Here is a 9,519-nt window from a genome sequence, read left to right on the forward strand (position 1 = left end):
GATACGAACAGAGTGAATGTGCAGCTCCTTTCCTTGTGTAGCGACCCGTGCAATGTACTGAAGAACAACCCCAACTCAGGTACAACCCATGGTTTCTCTTGAATAGGGGGTTGATCTAAGAACCTGTAAGTGGCTGAAATACATTGAATGAGTTGCACAGTGCAGCTCCGTTCAATACGTTTACATTCAACTACCCCTGGAACCTACAACAGCTGATCTGAGGGTGTGAAGAGTGTTGGATCCCCATAATCTTATTTTGACGATGGATCCAAACAATTGGTCACCAGTATCTTGTGTCCAAACAAGTACTTTAAAGGGGATCTCTCAGGATGACCCCTACTACGCCATCAATACGAGCATATAGGTCATAGGAAGCTAAATCTCCTCCCCTCTTTTGAAGTCCACTCTGTCCGCATCTACTCTCCCTCCAACCTCCAAGTGGCCGTCATATACCGACCTCCAGGCCCAGCCACTGCCTTTCTTGAGTAATTCTCCACCTGACTTCTTCACTTTCTTTCTGCTGACATTCCCACCATCATCATGGGTGATTTTAACATCCCCACTGATACCTCTCAGTCAGCAGCCTCCAAACTTCTGTCCCTTACTGAATCTTTTGGACATACTCAATGGTTCTCCGCAGCCACCCACACAGACGGACATACCCTAGACCTGACCTTCACCCGTCTCTGCTCTCTAAGTTCACCACCTCCCCTCTCCCTCTATCCGACCACCATCTGCTCACTTCCTCATCCCTGTCCTCCTCACCGGTCACCCATGTCCAGCAAAATGCGCACTCCCGCAGAAACCTTGCACACCTAGACTCCCACGCACTCTCTGACACTATCCTGCCACTGGCATCCATATCCTCACTCCACGACACAGACAGTGCCACTGCTTTCTACAATGCCACTCTCGCATCAGCTATAGACACATTGGAAGAAAACACATTCGCAAAACGACTTCACTGCATTCAAACAGGCAACACTCGCTTTTAAATCTGCTCTCACCTCTGCTAAACAGGCCTACTTCACAACCTTCGCATCCTCCCTATCCTACAACCCCAAACAGTTATTCAAAACCTTTAACTCCCTCCGCCGCTCCCCCCACTGCCCCCTCCAACCTCCCTCATCTCTGCTGAGAACTTTGACACACACTTTATAAATAAGATCGACCAAACAAGGCAAATATTCATTGTTCACCACAACCCCTTTGTATACCAGACCAATGCCCAAACCCCATAACCTCCCTATCCAACATCACTGAAGGGGGGCTTAATTGTCTCCTCTCCAAATCGCACCTCACCACCTGTGCGCTTAACCCCATCCCATCCCACCTCCTCCCCAACCTCACCACCACACTTATCCCATCCCTAACCCACCTCTTCAACTTATCACTAACTTCTGGCACCTTCCCTTCTGCTTTCAAACATGCCACAATCACGCCTATCCTTAAAAAGCCAACCCTCAACCCAACAGCTATCTCCCAATATCGCTGCTTCCATTCGCTTCCAAACTCCTGGAGCAGCAGGTCCAAGCTGAACTTTCCCCCCACCTCTCATCTATCTTGCTCTTTGACAATCTACAATCTGGTTACCGCCCCATCACTCAACTGAGACAGCCCTGACCAAAATCACTAATGACCTACTTACAGCCAAAGCTAACGGGCAATACTCTGTAGTCCTCCTTCTAGACCTCTCCTCTGCTTTTGACACAGTTGAACACTGCCTCCTACTACAGATCCTCTCCTCCTTTGGCATCAAAGACCTCGCCCTATCCTGGATCTCCTCATACCTTTCCAACCGCACATTCAGCATCTCCCACACTACCTCCTCATCCCACCCTCTCTCTGTTGGAGTTCCACAAAGCTCTGTTCTAGGACCCCTACTCTTCTCAATCTACACACTTGGCCTGGGACAACTCGTAAAGTCCCATGGATTCCAGTACCACCTTTATGCTGATTACACTCAGATCTACCTTTATGGCCCAGATGTCAGCTCTCTGCTGTCCAGAATCCCAGAGTGTCTATCAGCCATATCCTCCTTCTCCTCTCGCTTCCTCAAACTCAATGTGGACAAATCTGAACTCATCATCTTTCCCCCATCTCATAGATCTTTCATACCTGACCTATTGCAATCAACGACATCACGCTTTCCCACGTACCGGAAGTCCGCTGCCTCAGAGTAACCCTTGACTCTGCCCTGTCCTTCAAACCGCACATCCAAGTTCTTTCCACCTCCTGTCGCCTCCAGCTCAAAAATCTCCAGAATCCATCCTTTCGGCAACCGTCAATTTACTAAAATGCTTGTGCATGCCCTCATCATATCCCGCCTTGACTACTGCGACATCCTTTTCTGTGGCTTCCCTGCTAACACCCTTGCACCTCTCCAGTCCATCCTTAACTCTGCTGCCCGACTAATTCATCTCTCTCCTCGCTACTCCTCCACTTCCCCTCTCTGCAAATCTCTTCACTGGCTCCCATTCCCTCAGCGTATCCAGTTCAAATTACTAATACTGACCTATAAAGCCATCCATAACCTGTCTCCTCCATATATCTCTGAACTAATCTCCATATATCTCTGAACTAATCTCCCTATATCTTCCCTCACATAATCTCCGGTCCTCCCAGACCTCCTTCTCTCCTCCACACTTATTCGCTCCTCACCCAACCGACTCCAAGACTTCTCCCCCATATCCCCCATCCTCTGGAATTCTTTGCCCCAACACATCCGACTATCAACCACATTCGGATCCTTCAGACGGAACCTGAAAACCCACCTCTTCAGGAAAGCCTACAGCCTGCACTGACCCTGCTGCCTCCTCACCTCTACTGAAGCTACCGCCTCACCAACACCGGAGCTCCTGCAACCCCCAACCTATTGTCTCCATCCCCACCAACCTGTAGAATGTAAGCCCGCAAGGGCAGGATCGTCGCCCATCTGTATCAGTGTATAATTGTTAGTTTGCTTACTGTAAGTGATATCTGTAATTTGTATGTAACCCCTTCTCATGTACAGCACCATGGAATCAATGGTGCTATATAAATAAATAAATAATAATAATAATAAATGAAGGGATCCTTTGATACCAGCAATCCAATGTCTTATTCCAGAAAAATATGTTTTTTTTTATAGGTAAATGAGCTGTTAAGATCTATGGACCGGACACTGATCTCCCTGAGAATCTAACACGGAACAGGAGAACTGAATTTTGTTTCCTTACAAATATTTGATGCAGCTCTCACAGCTCTGCTGGCTGCCTGTGAGACACGCTGAAGCACTTGCAGATACGTTTAAGGCTATGTTCACACTTAGGTTTTTTCTGCATTTTTTAAAGAAAATTGTAAGCTGCTTTTTACAGTACTAGCAAAAGCTATAAGGTTTCAGAATTCTCATGTCCACACTTTTATTCCTGACTGATTTGGAAAACTGTTGAGTTTTTTAAATCTGCAGTTCAGGTTATATATACTAGACTAGATGGTGGCCCGATTCTAACGCATCGGGTATTCTAGAATATGTATGCGTAGTGTATAGCACAGCCCACGTAGTATATTGCACAACCACGCAGTACATTGCGCAGCCCACGCAGTACATTGTGCAGCCAACGCAGTACATTGCGCAGCCAACGCAGTACATTGCACAGCCAACGCAGTACATTGCTCAGTCAAAACGTTGTACATTGCGCCGCCAACGCTGTACATTGCGCAGCCCACGTTGTACATTGCGCAGCCCACGTTGTACATTGTGCAGCCCACGTATTATATTGCGCAGCCCATGTTGTATATTGCGCAGCCCACGTAGTACATTGCACAGCCCACGCAGTACATTGTACAGCCCACGTATTATATTGCGCAGCCCACGTTGTATATTGCGCAGCCCACGTTGTATATTGCGCAGCCCACGTTGCATATTGCGCAGCCCACATTGTATATTGCGCAGCCCACATTGTATATTGTGCAGCCCACGTTGTATATTGAGCAGCCCATGTTGCATATTGCGCAGCCCACGTTGCATATTGAGCAGCCCACGTTGCATATTGAGCAGCCCACGTTGTATATTGAGCAGCTCACGTTGTATATTGAGCAGCCCACGTTGTATATTGCGCAGCCCACGTGGTATATTGCGCAGCCCACGAGGTATATTGCGCAGCCCACATAGTATATAGCGCAGCCCACGTATATAGCAATGTGGGCATGATATCCCTGTTAAAAAAAAAAGAATTAAAATAAAAAATAGTTATATACTCACCTTCCGTTGGCGCCTGGATCCAGGAAGCGGTTACCGACGCTTGGGATCCGCCGAGCCGCTCGAGCCAGCCGCCATCTTCCGTTCCCAGGATGCATTGCGAAATTACCCAGAAGACTTAGCGGTCTCGCGAGACCGCTAAGTCTTATGGGTAATTTCGCAATGCATCGCCGGTTCCCGGAAGACGGCGTCCGGCATGAGAGGCTCGGCAGACTACGGAGTGTGAGTATAGCAGAATTTTTGTTTTTTTATTATTTTTAACATTACATTTTTTTACTATTGATGCCGCATAGGCAGCGTCAATAATAAAAAATTGGGGACGCACAGGGTTAATAGCATAATGCGGTCCGTTACCGCCGGCATTAACCCTGTGTGAGCGGTGACCGGAGGGGAGTATGCGGGTGCCGGGCAGTGAGTGCGGGGAGTAAGGAGCGGCCATTTTCTTCTGGACTGTGTGCGTCGCTGATTGGTCGTGGCAATGGTCGTGGGCGTTTTGCCACGACCAATCAGCGACTTGGATTCCATGACAGACAGAGGCCGCGACCAATGAATATCCATGTCAGACAGAAGGACAGACAGATGGAAGTGACCCTTAGACAATTATATAGTAGATTCCTTGATAGGGTGTTGATCCAGGGAACTAGTCTGACTGCCATATAAGAGATCTGTAGCATCGCTTGGAAAACTGATTGACAGGTTGGTCACACTTGTCAAACAGTGTTTGACAAGTGTGACCAACTTTTTACTATTGCCTATGCAGCATCAATAGTAAAAGATAGAATGCTAAAAATAATTTAAAAAAAAACGCGACGTAATCCCAGGTCCTTCGTGCAATGCATCCCTGGGAACAGAAGCCGCCGCGTGCACCGCTGGGAGGCAGAGAACTCTGGGGGCCATCAGAAGGTAAGTATATCAATATTTTTTACTTTAATTCTTTTTGTTAACAGAAATATGGTTCCCAAGGGCCTCCTCTCCACCAGTCCCAGGTACCACCGCATATGATCCGCTTACTTCCCGCATTGTGGGCATAGCCCCATGCGGAAAGTGAGCGTTTCAATGCATTCCTATGTGTGCGGAATCGCCGCAATTTTGCACAATGAGCATGCTGCGTATTTTTCCACGATGTGATTCCACCGCGGAAAAATACGCAGCATTAGCACAGCATTGCGGAATCCCATTGAATTCAATGGGCTGTGTTGTGCATGCGTTTTTGCAGTGAAAAAATGTGGTGAAAACGCATACAATCCACAACGTGTGCACATAGCCTTATCCTGGTAATGCCCCCTTTCATTTTAAAATCTGTGGAGGCAGGTTCTCTGATGGACCTATGTCCAGCACATAGTCCTGAACAGCTCATTTACAGATAAGACAAATATATATTTCTCTGGAATAAAACATCAGATCACAGATATCACGGTATCATTGTATCCAGCTTCCTATTATGTGAATGCCCATGTAGACAGCTTAATATTTAGAATTGAGAGTCCTCAGTGGTTGATACCTTTTAATGGCTAACGGAAAAGATGGTAACAAATTGCAAGCTTTCAAGACTACACAGGTCTCTTCATCAGGCATAGACTAATACAAATTCTGAAGAATCACAGCTTAGGAGGGTTCATCCTACTGATAGATTCCCTTAGGCCATGTGCACATGTTCAGGATTTTTCGCGTTTTTTTTTGCGTTTTTTCGCTATAAAAACGTGATAAAAACACGAAAAAAACGCTTACATATGCCTCCTATTATTTACAGGGTATTCTGCATTTTTTGTGCAAATGTTGCGATTTTTCCGCGAAAAAATCGCATCGCGGAAAAAAAAGCAACATGTTCATTAAAAATGCGGAATTGCGGGGATTCCGCACACCTAGGAGTGCATTGATCTGCTTACTTCCCACACGGGGCTCTGCACACCATGCTGGAAGTAAGCAGATTATGTGCGGTTGGTACCCAGGGTGGAGGAGAGGAGACTCTCCTCCACGGACTGGGCACCATATAATTGGTCAAAAAAAAAAAGAATTAAAATAAAAAATAGTCCTATATTCACCCTTTGATGGACCCCGAAGTGTTCCCGCCTCTCCGGTGCATGCTCTCTCTTCGGTTCCTATAGATGGTGTGGTTCAGGACCTGTGATGACGTCACTGTCTTGTGATTGGTCACGTGACCGCTCATGTGACTCACGCGACCAATCACAAGCCGCGACGTCATTACAGGTCCTGAACCACACCGGCATCTATAGGAACGGATGCCGCTGAGGAGATCGTCTGGGTGAGTATAACCATTTTTTATTTTTTTTTATTATTTTTAAACATTCTATCTTTTACTATAGATGCTGCATAAGCAGCATCTATAGTAACAAGTTGGTCACACTTGTCAAACAGTATGTTTGACAAGTGTGACCAACTTGTCAGTCAGTTTTCCAAGTGATGCTACAGATCGCTTGGAAAACTTTAGCATTCTGCAAGCTAATTACGCTTGCAGAATGCTAAAAAAAACGTGAAAAAAACGCAAAAAAAAAATGCGGATTTCTTGCAGAAAATTTCCGGTTTTCTTCAGGAAATTTCTGCAAGAAATCTGGACGTGTGCACATACCCTTAAAGTTATGGCTTTGCTCTCCAACACAACAAGCTTCCAGCCATGAACAAGTCCTTCAGCAAAACTCTGTCTGAAATCACTCTGTGTGTGTGTATTCTGCTTTAGAAAACTTAAATGAAACATGAAAGGGGATTTTCATGGGACCTAGTGAATCATTTAGCTGGAACAATTATCACATTTCAGCTTATCACTTAGTTAATGAAATGTAAATTGTATTTCCTCAGAAGTGTTTGATAAGGTAAGGTGAGCAGGGAAAATCCAGGGGAGCCTGAACTGACAACAGGCTAATAAAGATAAGGAAGCTAAATAAACATTAAGGACTCAGCAAATGGTCACAATCCAACAAGGTATCAGAAGGAGAAACTCATCCATGTCCCCAATCTTGTAGTGAAACCTTGAGTTCACCTAAAGCTCCATAAGGTTATGTGCACACGTTCAGGTTTTTTCGCGTTTTTTTCTCGTTTTTTCGGGCTAAAAACGCTATAAAAACTCATTAAAAACGCATGCATTATGCATTCTATCATTTAGAATGCATTCTGCATGTTTTGTGCACATGGATGCATTTTTTTCCGCGAAAAAAACGCATCGCGGTAAAAAAAATGAGCATGTTCATTAATTTTGCGGATTTTATGCGTTTTTCCCGCAATTCTATGCATCTGGGAAAAACGCACAAAAAACACGTCAAAAAACGCGAAAAAAAAGCATGCGGATTTCTGGCGGAAATTTCCGTTTTTTTGTCCGGAAAATTTCTGCAAGAAATCCTGACGTGTGCACATACCCTAACGCTGGTCAAGAGATTAATATAAAGGAGTGCGGAGCGCCCCCACACCGCCGCAGGGCCGAGGGGTACCCGGAGCCGGGCCTCTGAGTCTCAGTCCTGGGGTTGTCACGGTGGCTAGACCCGGTCCGTGGCCCTGTCTGTCAGTGGGGGACGTCCAGTGCAATAAGTCGTGTTGTAACGGTGCAGTTGTGGGGTGCAGGTCGCGGTAAATAACGAGGACACCAGGTTGCAGTCTCTTTACCTCTTTACTGGAGATCTCTGAGTCCTCAGTCCAGAATACGGTTCACCAAGCTGCGCAAGTCCGGCCGGTCCAATGGCACCTCCAGAGTTCACTTCACAGGTGGAAATCGGTGCCTTCCTTCTTAGCGCTATGTGTTGTAGTCCTTCCCTGCTGTGCTTACGGAAAGTACCCCACAACCGTTGTGTCTGTTTCTTAAGTTCCCTCACAACTCGATTAAATGATGTTCTTCTAATCTTCCGTCCCTTCCTGATGTTACAGTTAGAACGGCACCCGTTTGTCGGATAGGCCTGGAGTTCTTCCGGGACCCTAGAGACGCCCCTCTCCCGCAATTGCCTCCCAAGACTTCATAGGTGATATGTGTTAGACAGCCCGCCTTAAACTGACTGTCCTGCCGCTGTTTAGAGTATTGCTTGAAGCTGAATGTTATAATACTCCCTCGGCGTTCTGGCCACCGGTAGTGCGCCTCAGCAGGGTGTTGCTCCGGTCTTACAGCATGACCCCTACTGGAATTCTCCTATTGCTTGATCTCGTTTCTCACTCAGCACAATCTATCTCGCTTCTAGTCCTTTCTTGGGGCACCGCCGCTATTCTGAGCAGGCACGGTCCCGTTACGTTCTTTCCAATGCCAAGCCTCTGCCAGGATCCCACCCCTGGCAGAGACCCTACTGTCTCTTCCTCCACAACACCCTCTGCCACAAGGTGTTGCTTCGTTCAATCCAGTCAGCCTTTTCCTCTAACTTCCTGCCTGACCCCCAGTTTACCCACTATGGTGGGGGAGTGGCCTAATGAATAGCACCCTTAGCTCCCCCCCCCGGAGGCCCAGCTGTGAAATGTATTGGTGTCTGTGATACCTGATCAGATGAACTCCTTCAGTGCCATCGGACGCACCATGGCTCCCCATAGTGGCGGAGCCACAGTACTGCAACGACCAGGACTCTGGGGCGCTGCACTCCCCCCTGGTTAAACACAGTACTCCGGGACTGGGAAGAAAAACAACAATACAAGTTAGCAAAAAGATATACAATTTTGTTGAGTGCAAACAACAATAAGCATACTTGAACAGGCTTCCCTTTATGGGAGGTGAGGACACTTGAACGTTACAAACAGAGTTAAATATTCAAACATTATAAATTACAGGCTATAAATAACTCCTGTTACCCAACCGGGTATTCTACTAAGTGCAAACATTATTGAACAATAATTTAACTTTGCCTTTAAGGACATACACTCTTCATCCACTAAAGACCTTCCTATAATCACATTATAAGGCATTTTAACTTTCTCATTCTCCTTCTTTGAACCTGCAGGACCGCCTGTCCTATCGGCACCAGACCTACTGCCTCTCCTTTCTTTTACAGGACCGCCCCGTTCAGCCAGGGCCTACTGCCTTTCTCTACTATACATGGTATAGACATAACATTCCTTTCAATTAGAGAACATGGAGCCGGCTCTACTTGGCTCCTATTAGGACTCACTCACTAACCCCTACGGGTTCACTTTCTGTCCTTAGTAACACATTATTAACTTTCTATGGGGACTCAGGGTTTACCTTCTATCCTCACCTTCATTATTACTTTCTTATATGCAAAACAGTTACATTTCTTCCAGAGCATCATCATCAGTATTTCTTTACATTTAACTAGTTAAAACACATACAACTTTTCTCA

Source organism: Ranitomeya variabilis, chromosome 6 (genome assembly GCF_051348905.1).
Source record: "Ranitomeya variabilis isolate aRanVar5 chromosome 6, aRanVar5.hap1, whole genome shotgun sequence".
In the NCBI taxonomy this organism is placed as follows: Eukaryota; Metazoa; Chordata; class Amphibia; order Anura; family Dendrobatidae; genus Ranitomeya; species Ranitomeya variabilis.